This window comes from Schistocerca cancellata, chromosome 2 (genome assembly GCF_023864275.1).
Source record: "Schistocerca cancellata isolate TAMUIC-IGC-003103 chromosome 2, iqSchCanc2.1, whole genome shotgun sequence".
NCBI classification, from domain to species: Eukaryota; Metazoa; Arthropoda; class Insecta; order Orthoptera; family Acrididae; genus Schistocerca; species Schistocerca cancellata.
Window position 1 is genome coordinate 590,320,116 of NC_064627.1, and position 12,981 is coordinate 590,333,096.

General features: G+C 42.3%; 1 protein-coding gene across 1 annotated transcript in view; it reads right to left on the minus strand.

Annotated features, from left to right (window-relative positions):
• LOC126156774 (sodium/hydrogen exchanger 9B2-like) overlaps positions 1-12,981 on the minus strand; it is a 112,938-nt gene that overhangs the window by 60,344 nt on the left and 39,613 nt on the right. The window lies entirely within an intron of this gene.

Genomic DNA, 12,981 nt, shown 5'->3' on the forward strand with positions numbered 1-12,981 from the left:
GGCAGCCACCAATACTTTCCACCAAGTCTCTACGCCGGTCTCCAGCTTCTTGTCTGTGACAAAATGCTGTCACAGCCAGTGGTTTGTGTGAGCAAAGAAATGACAATCAGAGGGAGCAAAGTCCGTGCTGTATGGTTGCTGATCGAATACTTTCCATCGAAAATGCTGAAGGAACGTTTCTGTTGTATCTGCAATTTGCGGCCGAGAATTGTCTTTGAAAAGGACAATTCCTGATTAAAACATTTCTCTATGCTTGCTTTGAATTTACCTTCATCGACGACTTCTCTGATCACCTGATCCATTTAATAAATAAGATCATCGTTTGACAAATCTTTCCCCGATTGCCTACACCATGAACGTCTGAACGTCCTGCTTCAAAGTTCTGCGCCACTGCCGCACTTTGTTGCCAAGCATGACTTACGTCGGCTGCATGAAACCAGGCGGAAGCACTCAGCGTGAAGAAATCGAATGACAGCGTGCACTTCGCACTTGACAGTGGACTATTGTTCTAGCCACCTTTACGTGCTCAATGTGCACTCAAAACTGAAAATTACGACGTGACGCGATTGACGAAGGTACACATGGCACAGATGTGACGCACAAAGCTTCACTGGATTAGCCGGCCGAAGTGGCCGAGCGCTTCTAGGCGCTTCAGTCTGGAACCGCGCGACCGCTATGGTCGCAGGTTCGAATCCTGCTTCGGGCATGGAGGTGTGTGCTGTCCATAGGTTAGTTAGGTTTAAATAGTTCTAAATTCTAGGGGACTGATGACCTCAGAAGTTAAGTCCCATAGTGCTCCGAGCCATTTGAACCATTTCATTGGATTAGCACTGTGGTTTTAATTTCGCGACAGATTGGACCTTGGAAAAAATGGTGGTGGAGGGTACTTAGAATCCTATCGTTCTCCCCCTTTTCCACACAATTCGCGAATGCTGAACGGAAAGAACGACAGTCTGAATGAGCAACAGTTTGCTTTTCCAGCCGTGATCATTTCGGGAGATTTATGCAGAAGTAAGTAATATGTTGCCCGGCTTTTCGAAACGTACACGCTCTAAATTTTAACTATTAACTGTCTTTTTTACTAGCGTCTGACATTGCCGCACTTATTAATCCAATACGTTATGAAAATAGCCGCTATTATTTATATATTCTGTATCTCCTCTATTACTATTACTTGTTAAGGATCGTAGATTAACGAACGATACTCAAGAATCTATCAATCAGGGTTTTGTAAGGTACTGCTCTCATCACTGAATTACATTTGCTCCGTCTAACATCTGCTTTTTTTTCTGCAATCTGCTTTTGTTGTCGTTCCACTTTACGCGTGCTTTTAGGTATTCGAAAAATTTACTCCAAGAATAGTGAGTGTTTCCGTTTATTTATGCGCTACTTAGCGTTGTTTACATTGAGGATCAACTGCCAGTGGCCACATCAAATGGCGGACACTAGCACAGCAATTCAGAAAAGGTCGACGAAGGGTTCCAGCAGTGCGCTAACACCAAAAGAATGGTTCAAATGGCTCTGAGCACTATGGGACTCAACATCTATGGTCATCGGTCCCCTAGAACTTAGAACTACTTAAACCTAACTAACCTAAGGACATCACACAACACCCAGCCATCACGAGGCAGAGAAAATCCCTGACCCCGCCGGGAATCGAACCCGGGAACCCGGGCGTGGGAAGCGAGAACGCTACCGCACGACCACGAGATGCGCGCTAACACCCAACACGAAGCCCGCAGCTTGTTCTACAGACAGAAGAGCGCTTACGTGTATCTGAGCAGATGAGTCCTCTACACTTCAACGACAAACGCGTGCCGGAGTTTTCATCTTCTTTTTAACTGTTTCAGTCGACTCAAGGTAACATTTAAGTATTACATTCCTGCGTTTGGCTACGTGGTATCGGCTCTGGTTTCACACCAGAAGCTGACAAGAAAATCGAAGAAACAGCTCCAGAACAAAATTGTGCGATGCTGAAACAGACAGATTGAATTTACTAAACTGTGTTTAGTGCTAAGCTTAAATGTTATCGTTAGCTTAAAAATATCTTATTAAATACTCACATCTGAAGCTCAATATTGTATTTTCTTTTACGCCATTATTCTGTCAGACAGTCTTCATCTTCTTCCAAAATTTTGTAATAAAAATGTAGTAGCATTCTACTTAGCATTGATTCGCTCCTACAATATGGCTTACTAGTGTGCTGCGGGAAGTGCCCACGTGGTCTACTGTCAGTTGCAGAGTTCTCGTACTGGCGGTAGGGGAAGTTGAGGGCCAGTTGCGGAGTTCGCATGTTCAGCTGGTAAATGTTCCGACTATGTGCTAGTCCGTATCAACCGTAAATCATCTGCGGGTCTGCTTGCATTTTGGGCCATTTTCTGTCACTGCTACTTTCTTATATACAACAAGATATTCGAGAGTGTTCACCATAGCGTTTCAATACCCTGTATTCCATGAATGATAACTGCGTTATTTCGGTCACTTTTGAAACGTACGAAGCTAATTTTACGTCCGACTGATCTACCCAGTTAAACACGGCTCGTTCTTTTCTGTCTGCTAGGAAGTTCTGGACTCTAATCGTAAACCTGGTCCGATATTTCGTAAGCTCGTAATTTTTTCACTACCTGACAGTCTGGAATTGTATCGGATGCGTTTCGGAACATGACGTTCTGGTGTGAACAATGCTGTCTTAAGCTCCGGACACTCTGCTGAATATTCTGTGTGTAATTTCAGGCTGTGCTTCTAGTGGTTCATACACGACCAAGCGAACTGTGATAAAATGAGAGATCCGCTTTCTGTCAGAATGAGTATACGGAGAGAATAGAACGATTTATAACTGCACATGACAGTGAAATTTGGATGAATTGGCTATTTATTCTGGTTTTGCTAAGCGTTGTTAATTTGCAGTGATATGAAAGTAAACTCTTATGTTTGGAAAATCTTTTAGGCCACAGTATACTTCTCATACCGTATTTAACATTTAGCTACCATGCTTCGCCGATAAGAGCAACGTTTGTTGCTACTTGGTTATGTTGTTGTTGTAGTAGTAGTTGTTGTGGTGGTCTTCAGTCCCGAGACTGGCTTAATGCAGCTCTCCATGCTACTCTATCCTGTGCAAGCTTCTTCATCTCCCAGTACCTACTGCAGCCTACATCCTTTTGAATCTGCTTAGTGTATTCATCTCTTGGTCTCCCTCTACGATTTTTACCCTCCACGCTGCCCTCCAATACTAAATTGGTGATCCCTCGATGTCTCAGAGCATGTCCTACCAACCAATCCCTTCTTCTAGTCAAGTTGTGCCACAAGCTCCTCTTCTCCCCAATTCTATTCAATACCTCCTCATTTGTTATGTGATCTACCCATCTAATCTTCAGCATTCTTCTGTAGCACCACATTTCGAAAGCTTCTATTCTCTTCTTGTCTAAACTATTTATCGTCCACGTTTTACTTCCATACATGGCTACACTCCATACAAATATTCTCAGAAACGACTTCCTGACATTTAAATCAATACTCGATGTTAACAATTTTTTTTTTTTCTTCTGAAACTCTTTCCTTGCCATTGCGTCTACATTTTATATCCTCTCTACTTCGACCATCATCAGTTATTTTGCTTTCCAAATAGCAAAACTCCTTTACTACTTTAAGTATCTCATTTCCCAATCTTAATTCCCTCAGAATCACCCGACTTAAATTCGACAACATTCCATTATCCTCGTTTTGCTTATGTTGATGTTCATCTTATATCCTCCTTTCAAGACACTGTCCATTCCATTAAACTGCTCTTCCAAGTCCTTTGCTGTCTCTGACAGAATTACAATGTCATCGGCGAACCTCAAAGTTTTTATTTCTTCTCCATGGATTTTAATACCTACTCCGAACTTTTCTTTTGTTTCCTTCACTACTTGCTCAATATACAGATTGAATAACATCTGGGATAGGCTACAATCCTGTCTCACTCCCTTCCCAACCACTGCTTCCCTTTCATACCCCTCGACTCTTATAACTGCCATCTGCTTTCTGTACAAATTGTAAATACCGCTGCCACCTTCAGAATTTGAAAGAGAGTTTTCCAATCAACATTGTCAAAAGCTTTGTCTAAGTCTACAAATGCTAGAAACGTAGGTTTGCCTTTCCTTAATCTTTCTTCTAAGATAAGACGTAGGGTCAGTATTGCCTCACGTGTTCCAACATTTCTACGGAATCCAAATTGGTCTTCCCAGAGGTCGGCTTCTATCATTTTTTCCATTCGTCTGTAAAGAATTCGCGTTAGTATTTTGCAGCTGTGACTTATTAAACTGATTGTTCAGTAATTTTCACATCTGTCAACACCTGCTTTCTTTGGGATTGGAATTATTATATTCTTCTTGAAGTCTGAGGGAATTTTGCCTGTCTCATACATCTTGCTCACCAGATGGTAGAGTTTTGTCAGGACTGGCTCTCCCAAGGCCGTCAGTAGTTCTAATGGAATGTTGTCTACTCCGGGGCCTTGTTTCGACTCAGGTCTTCAGTTGGCATATAAACTTGGTTATAAATTAGTTTAATTACTTTAGTTTGATTACTTTAGTTTAATTAATTAGGTCACAACGTATATCTCCGGAGAACACAAACACATATCCAAATATTTTTCAAGAGGAGAACCAGGGGCGTAGTCTTGAAAGCTGGAAGTGTTTCTATAGCTACATTTGTCCTTGATACAGCATTAAAAGCATGAAACTAATGACGTGTTTGTCGTTTAGACGAGAATATCTGCGTCTGGTTTAACAGACTGTCAGTTAATGGCATTAAATGGTTTTAATTTTTCCTCGTCTGTGATATGAGCGTGCGTTGATGAATGTGCATTACTGTACCACTTTAAAGTATGCTTTTTTACTTCTCATAATGTACTGTATTCTACCATTGATCACACAGCAATAAAGATGACGCCGTGGAACGTAGCTACCGTGTGTTCATCAGCTTACTTTCAACGCTTTTGTAACAAACAGTTTCAATACCTTTGCAAACTATTTCGTTTTTTCACTTAGTGACTCAAAATTTCTACATCTACATCTACATTTATATCTACATTTTTACTCCGCAAGCCACCCAACGGTGTGTGGCGGAGGGCACTTTACGTGCCACTGTCATTACCTCCCTTTCCTGTTCCACTCGCGTATGGTTCGCGGGAAGAACGACTGTCTGAAAGCCTCTGTGCGCGCTCTAATCTCTCTAATTTTACATTCGTGATCTCCTCGGGAGGTAGAAGTAGGGGGAAGCAATATATTCGATACCTCATCCAGAAACGCACCCTCTCGAAACCTGGCGAGCAAGCTACACCGCGATGCAGAGCGCCTCTCTTGCAGAGTCCGCCACTTGAGTTTGTTAAACATCTCCGTAACGCTATCACGGTTACCAAATAACCCTGTGACGAAACGCGCCGCTCTTCTTTGGATCTTCTCTATCTCCTCCGTCAACCCGATCTGGTACGGATCCCACACTGATGAGCAATACTCAAGTATAGGTCGAACGAGTGTTTTGTAAGCCACCTCCTTTGTTGATGGACTACATTTTCTAAGGACTCTCCCAATGAATCTCAACCTGGTACCCGCCTTACCAACAATTAATTTTATATGATCATTCCACTTCAAATCGTTCCGCACGCATACTCCCAGATATTTTACAGAAGTAACTGCTACCAGTGTTTGTTCCGCTATCATATAATCATACAATAAAGGATCCTTCTTTCTATGTATTCGCAATACATTACATTTGTCTATGTTAAGGGTCAGTTGCCACTCCCTGCACCAAGTGCCTATCCGCTGCAGATCTTCCTGCATTTCGCTACAATTTTCTAATGCTGCAACTTCTCTGTATACTACAGCATCATCCGCGAAAAGCGGCATGGAACTTCCGACACTATATACTAGGTCATTTATATATATTGTGAAAAGCAATGGTCCCATAACACTCCCCTGTGGCACGCCAGAGGTTACTTTAATGTCTGTAGACGTCTCTCCGTTGATAACAACATGCTGTGTTCTGTCTGCTAAAAACTCTTCAATCCAGCCACACAGCTGGTCTGATATTCCGTAGGCTCTTACTTTGTTTATCAGGCGACAGTGCGGAACTGTATCGAACGCCTTCCGGAAGTCAAGAAAAATAGCATCTACCTGGGAGCCTGTATCTAATATTTTCTGGGTCTCATGAACAAATAAAGCGAGTTGGGTCTCACACGATCGCTGTTTCCGGAATCCATGTTGATTCCTACATAGTAGATTCTGAGTTTCCAAAAACGACATGATACTCGAGCAAAACACATGTTCTAAAATTCTACAACAGATCGACGTCAGAGATATAGGTCTATAGTTTTGCGCATCTGCTCGACGACCCTTCTTGAAGACTGGGACTACCTGTGCTCTTTTCCAATCATTTGGAACCTTCTGTTCCTCTAGAGACTTGCGGTACACGGCTGTTAGAAGGGGGGCAAGTTCTTTCGTGTATTCTGTGTAGAATCGAATTGGTATCCCGTCAGGTTCAGTGGACTTTCCTCTGTTGAGTGATTCCAGTTGCTTTTCTTTTCCTTGGACACTTATTTCGATGTCAGCCATTTTTTCGTTTGTGCGAGGATTTAGAGAAGGAACTGCAGTGCGGTCTTCCTCTGTGAAACAGCTTTGGAAAAAGGTGTTTAGTATTTCAGCTTTACGCTTGTCATCCTCTGTTTCAATGCCATCATCATCCCGGAGTGTCTGCACATGATGTTTCGAGCCACTTACATCTACATCTACATTTATACTCCGCAAGCCACCCAACGGTGTGTGGCGGAGGGCACTTTACGTGCCACTGTCATTATCTCCCTTTCCTGTTCCAGTCGCGTATGGTTCGCGGGAAGAACGACTGTCTGAAAGCCTCTGTGCGCGCTCTAATCTCTCTAATTTTACATTCGTGATCTCCTCGGGAGGTATAAGTAGGGGGAAGCAATATATTCGATACCTCATCGAGAAACGCACCCTCTCGAAACCTGGCGAGCAAGCTACACCGCGATGCAGAGCGCCTCTCTTGCAGAGTCTGCCACTTGAGTTTGTTAAACATCTCCGTAACGCTATCACGGTTACCAAATAACCCTGTGACGAAACGCGCCGCTCTTCTTTGGATCTTCTCTATCTCCTCCGTCAACCCGATCTGGTACGGATCCCACACTGATGAGCAATACTCAAGTATAGGTCGAACGAGTGTTTTGTAAGCCACCTCCTTTGTTGATGGACTACATTTTCTAAGGACTCTCCCAATGAATCTCAACCTGGTACCCGCCTTACCAACAATTAATTTTATATGATCATTCCACTTCAAATCGTTCCGCACGCATACTCCCAGATATTTTACAGAAGTAACTGCTACCAGTGTTTGTTCCGCTATCATATAATCATACAGTAAAGGATCCTTCTTTCTATGTATTCGCAATACATTACATTTGTCTATGTTAAGGGTCAGTTGCCACTCCCTGCACCAAGTGCCTATCCGCTGCAGATCTTCCTGCATTTCGCTACAATTTTCTAATGCTGCAACTTCTCTGTATACTACAGCATCATCCGCGAAAAGCCGCATGGAACTTCCGACACTATCTACTAGGTCATTTATATATATTGTGAAAAGCAATGGTCCCATAACACTCCCCTGTGGCACGCCAGAGGTTACTTTAACGTCTGTAGATGTCTCTCCATTGAGAACAACATGCTGTGTTCTGTTTGCTAAAAACTCTTCAATCCAGCCACACAGCTGGTCTGATATTCCGTAGGCTCTTACTTTGTTTATCAGACGACAGTGCGGAACTGTATCGAACGCCTTCCGGAAGTCAAGGAAAATGGCATCTACCTGGGAGCCTGTATCTAATATTTTCTGGGTTTCGTGAACAAATAACGCGAGTTGGGTTTCACACGATCGCTGTTTCCGGAATCCATGTTGATTCCTACATAGTAGATTCTGAGTTTCCAAAAACGACATGATACTCGAGCAAAAGACATGTTCTAAAATTCTACAACAGATCGACGTCAGAGAGATAGGTCTATAGTTTTGCGCATCTGCTCGACGACCCTTCTTGAAGACTGGGACTACCTGTGCTCTTTTCCAATCATTTGGAACCTTCTGTTCCTCTAGAGACTTGCGGTACACGGCTGTTAGAAGGGGGGCAAGTTCTTTCGCGTACTCTGTGTAGAATCGAATTGGTATCCCGTCAGGTCCAGTGGACTTTCCTCTGTTGAGTGATTCCAGTTGCTTTTCTATTCCTTGGACACTTATTTCAATGTCAGCCATTTTTTCGTTGGTGCGAGGATTTAGAGAAGGAACTGCAGTGCGGTCTTCCTCTGTGAAACAGCTTTGGAAAAAGGTGTTTAGTATTTCAGCTTTACGCTTGTCATCCTCTGTTTCAATGCCATCATCATCCCAGAGTGTCTGGACATGATGTTTCGAGCCACTTACTGATTTAACGTAAGACCAGAACTTCCTAGGATTTTCTGACAAGTCGGTACCTAGTATTTTACTTTCGAATTCACTGAACGCTTCACGCATAGCCCTCCTTACGCTAACTTTGACATCGTTTAGCTTCTGTTTGTCTGAGAGGTTTTGGCTGCGTTTAAACTTGGAGTGAAGCTCTCTTTGCTTTCGCAGTAGTTTCCTAACTTTGTTGTTGTACCACGGTGGGTTTTTCCCGTCCCTCACAGTTTTGCTCGGCACGTACCTGTCTAAAACGCATTTAACGGTTGCCTTGAACTTTTTCCATAAACACTCAACATTGTCAGTGTCGGAACAGAAATTTTCGTTTTGATCTGTTAGGTAGTCTGAAATCTGCCTTCTATTACTCTTGCTAAACAGATAAACCTTCCTCCCTTTTTTTATATTCCTATTAACTTCCATATTCAGGGATGCTGCAACGGCCTTATGATCACTGATTCCCTGTTCTGCACTTACAGAGTCGAAAAGTTCGGGTCTGTTTGTTATCAGTAGGTCCAAGATGTTATCTCCACGAGTCGGTTCTCTGTTTAATTGCTCGAGGTAATTTTCGGATAGTGCACTCAGTATAATGTCACTCGATGCTCTGTCCCTACCACCCGTCCTAAACATCTGAGTGTCCCAGTCTATATCTGGTAAATTGAAATCTCCACCTAAGAACATAACATGCTGAGAAAATTTATGTGAAATGTATTCCAAATTTTCTCTCAGTTGTTCTGCCACTAATGCTGCTGAGTCGGGGGGTCGGTAAAAGGAGCCAATTATTAACCTTGCTCGGTTGTTGAGTGTAACCTCCACCCATAATAATTCACAGGAACTATCCACTTCTACTTCACTACAGGATAAACTACTACTAACAGCGACGAACACTCCGCCACCGGTTGCATGCAATCTATCCTTTCTAAACACCGTCTGTGCCTTTGTAAAAATTTCGGCAGAATTTATCTCTGGCTTCAGCCAGCTTTCTGTACCTATAACGATTTCAGCTTCGGTGCTTTCTATCAGCGCTTGAAGTTCCGGTACTTTACCAACGCAGCTTCGACAGTTTACAATTACAATACCGATTGCTGCTTGGTCCCCGCATGTCCTGACTTTGCCCCGCACCCGTTGAGGCTGTTGCCCTTTCTGCACTTGCCCGAGGCCATCTAACCTAAAAAACCGCCCAGCCCACGCCACACAACCCCTGCTACCCGTGTAGCCGCTTGTTGCGTGTAGTGGACTCCTGACCTATCCAGCGGAACCCGAAACCCCACCACCCTATGGCGCAAGTCGAGGAATCTGCAGCCCACATGGTCGCAGAACCGTCTCAACCTCTGATTCAGACCCTCCACTCGGCTCTGTACCAAAGGTCCGCAGTCAGTCCTGTCGACGATGCTGCAGATGGTGAGCTCTGCTTTCATCCCGCTAGCGAGACTGGCAGTCTTCACCAAATCAGATAGCCGCCGGAAGCCAGAGAGGATTTCCTCCGATCCATAGCGACACACATCATTGGTGCCGACATGAGCGATTTAACGTAAGACCAGAACTTCCTAGGATTTTCTGTCAAGTCGGTACCTAGTATTTTACTTTCGAATTCACTGAACGCTTCACGCATAGCCCTCCTTAACGCTAACTTTGACATCGTTCAGCTTCTGTTTGTCTGAGAGGTTTTGGCTGCGTTTAAACTTGGAGTGAAGCTCTCTTTGCTTTCGCAGTAGTTTCCTAACTTTGTTGTTGTACCACGGTGGGTTTTTCCCGTCCCTCACAGTTTTACTCGGCACGTACCTGTCTAAAACGCATTTTACGATTGCCTTGAACTTTTTCCATAAACACTCAACATTGTCAGTGTCGGAACAGAAATTTTCGTTTTGATCTGTTAGGTAGTCTGAAATCTGCCTTCTATTACTCTTGCTGAACAGATAAACCTTCCTCTCTTTTTTTATATTCCTATTAACTTCCATATTCAAGTCTTTTCAAGCTTAGTGTTGGTGAATCTTGAGCATATTATTTTGTTTCCCTATTTTTCATTAGCTTAAAGGCCTTTTAAGTTCAGGCCAAAATTGTTAACCAGTACAATGGGGAACTTTGAAATTTAATGTGTAAAATATTCAAGATACAATTCTCAAGATTGCCGCTCCTGTAAGCAAAGAAAAAGTTCTCTAAGAATGGAGCGTGCCTAGTTTGTGCAGTAACAATATTACTAGATATTTCAGTATCTTTTTAATATGTCCCTCCAAGTAGTTAGTATACAAGAGAAACAGTAATGTCGGGAAATAAATGACTGCGGGAATTATTTGAAAGTAATTACAGAGTTATTTAAAAAGGTTAAGGGCCGGTGGAACAGTAGCGGTTACCTCTATGTGAAAACAGTAGCTACATGCAGGAACTAATCACTGCGGAAGCTATGTATACCTGTACACTGAACGGGTTGTCGGTAAGCACAGTACTGTACCACAAGAAAACTTGTTTACTGAGTGAAGTTGAGATGGAACTTTAAAGGTTGATTTATGTTATTAGAAAATAATGCGCCAGTTCATTCCAGTTGAATGTCTGGAGTAAGTTGGCGTCGTCACAAATGAATTTAGTTTCAAGACATTAAATACAAATATCGTAAATCTGATTTTACTACCCATATCTAAAATACAATACGATGATTACCCACTGACTGAATAACTGAGCAGGTGCCTAAGCTATCCAACGCACCATAATGTTTTTCAAAGCTTATGCTTATATTCTGAGTAAAGATGAATATAATGGAAATAACAAGGATAGGTTGTAGAATATGTTCAAACATCTTCTAGAACCGTCTCTAGGACATACTGAAGCGGATGAGGCACATTCTAATGGGACAGGTTTCAGGAAGTCAAAATTACGCCTAATTTAGAGATATTTGACGGTGCCGATTATATGACCTCTTAGCGGTATTCCCTAGTAACAGGAAAAATCTACACTGTGTGATATACACAGGTTTACTAATGATATCTGCATTGGTCGCTCTTTGAACTCACAAGGAAAGGTTTCCAAATCAGCCTACATCAACATGTTCTACTTTTGCAGAAACTAGGTAAACTAGCACGGAGAAAGGCTTCTCCATAGTACCAGGTTTAATTGTTTGACCGAGCAGCCAAGCAGTCACACACGAGAAAGAGGAATGTCTTAGAAGGACGATACGAATGAAAGAAATCGTGAAGTAATGTCGAATGAGATTGTTTGCTGAGAAAAATCAAAGGCATAGGTTCATCCGCCAAGCCAGAAGAGTTTCTTTAATTATTGCCTCATTTCTTTAAGAAGCTCGATGCAACAGGTTTTAGCGAACACAGGCGTCGCCCGCCAGCGACACAGCTACAATCGTAATTAATATTCTGATAAAACAGTTACTCAGGTCGCACATACTTTGATCAATATTACTGCTTTCACTTGTCAGACATGAGCATCATCACTTGATCGTTGCCCCGGTAGCAATACGTTAGGCGTCACAGGTATCACTCAGTGCCTCAGTCAGCACGAAGTGTTTGTTGGTCCCAGGGCAGTAATCGTGCGAATCCCGGTGACACTGGCAATGGTGAACCAGACCGCGTGTGATCTGTGGCCTTTTTTTAATTTGAATTATTGTTTTTAGTGCAAGTGTGGTGATCAGATACTTGCTCTACGCACCTCTGATTCCTTTTACACCCAAATACAATGAATGAAAAATTTCTTCCACTAACAGGGTTCGAACAGGTTACCCCACGATCGACACTCGCCGCTCTAGGGGGAGGTATTAGTCTTTGATGGAAGTAATGGAATTATAACTCTACATGATTCACGGAAATACGTCGTCCGTCTGAATCTTGTTATCGTACGAACAACTGCTTTAGCGACCTTCAAGAATATCAGCCACACACTGAAACATCCCATTAAAAAAAATTTATGAATTACTGTGCTGGTAAACCTCTTACGTTATTTGATTTTCAAACAGCTCAGAAAAACTGAACGTACTCTGACATTTCTCTCTTTACTTATTCTGATCAACAGTAAACTGACATACAATATTTCTTTTAGCGCAACGCAACCTGACTTTCAATAATCCCTACAAAAGAATGGCCCTGACTATCAATAACCTATACCTTTAATAAATCACTTACCTCACAAAAATCTTCGTTACTCAAACTACTGCAATACAACGAGCGCCAATACTACTAGCTAAATAAAAGATTCTAACTACTGAAGGCACTAACTACTGATGGGCATAGTTAGCAAATGAAAGATTTTGATAGAGAACAAACAATGCAAGTCATTATATATATATATATATATATATATATATATATATATATATATATATATATATATATATATATATCAGTTCATGATATCCAGTATTACAAATTGGCTCTTTCTGATGGACACACTTCCAGATCGACCACACTCAGAATTCTCCCGTTTCTCTCCCCACATCCGCCAATGCTGACGGCTCACCTCCAACTGCTCAACAATACGTGCCGTTCATATCCAACTGCCCAATACTACAATAGCAAATTC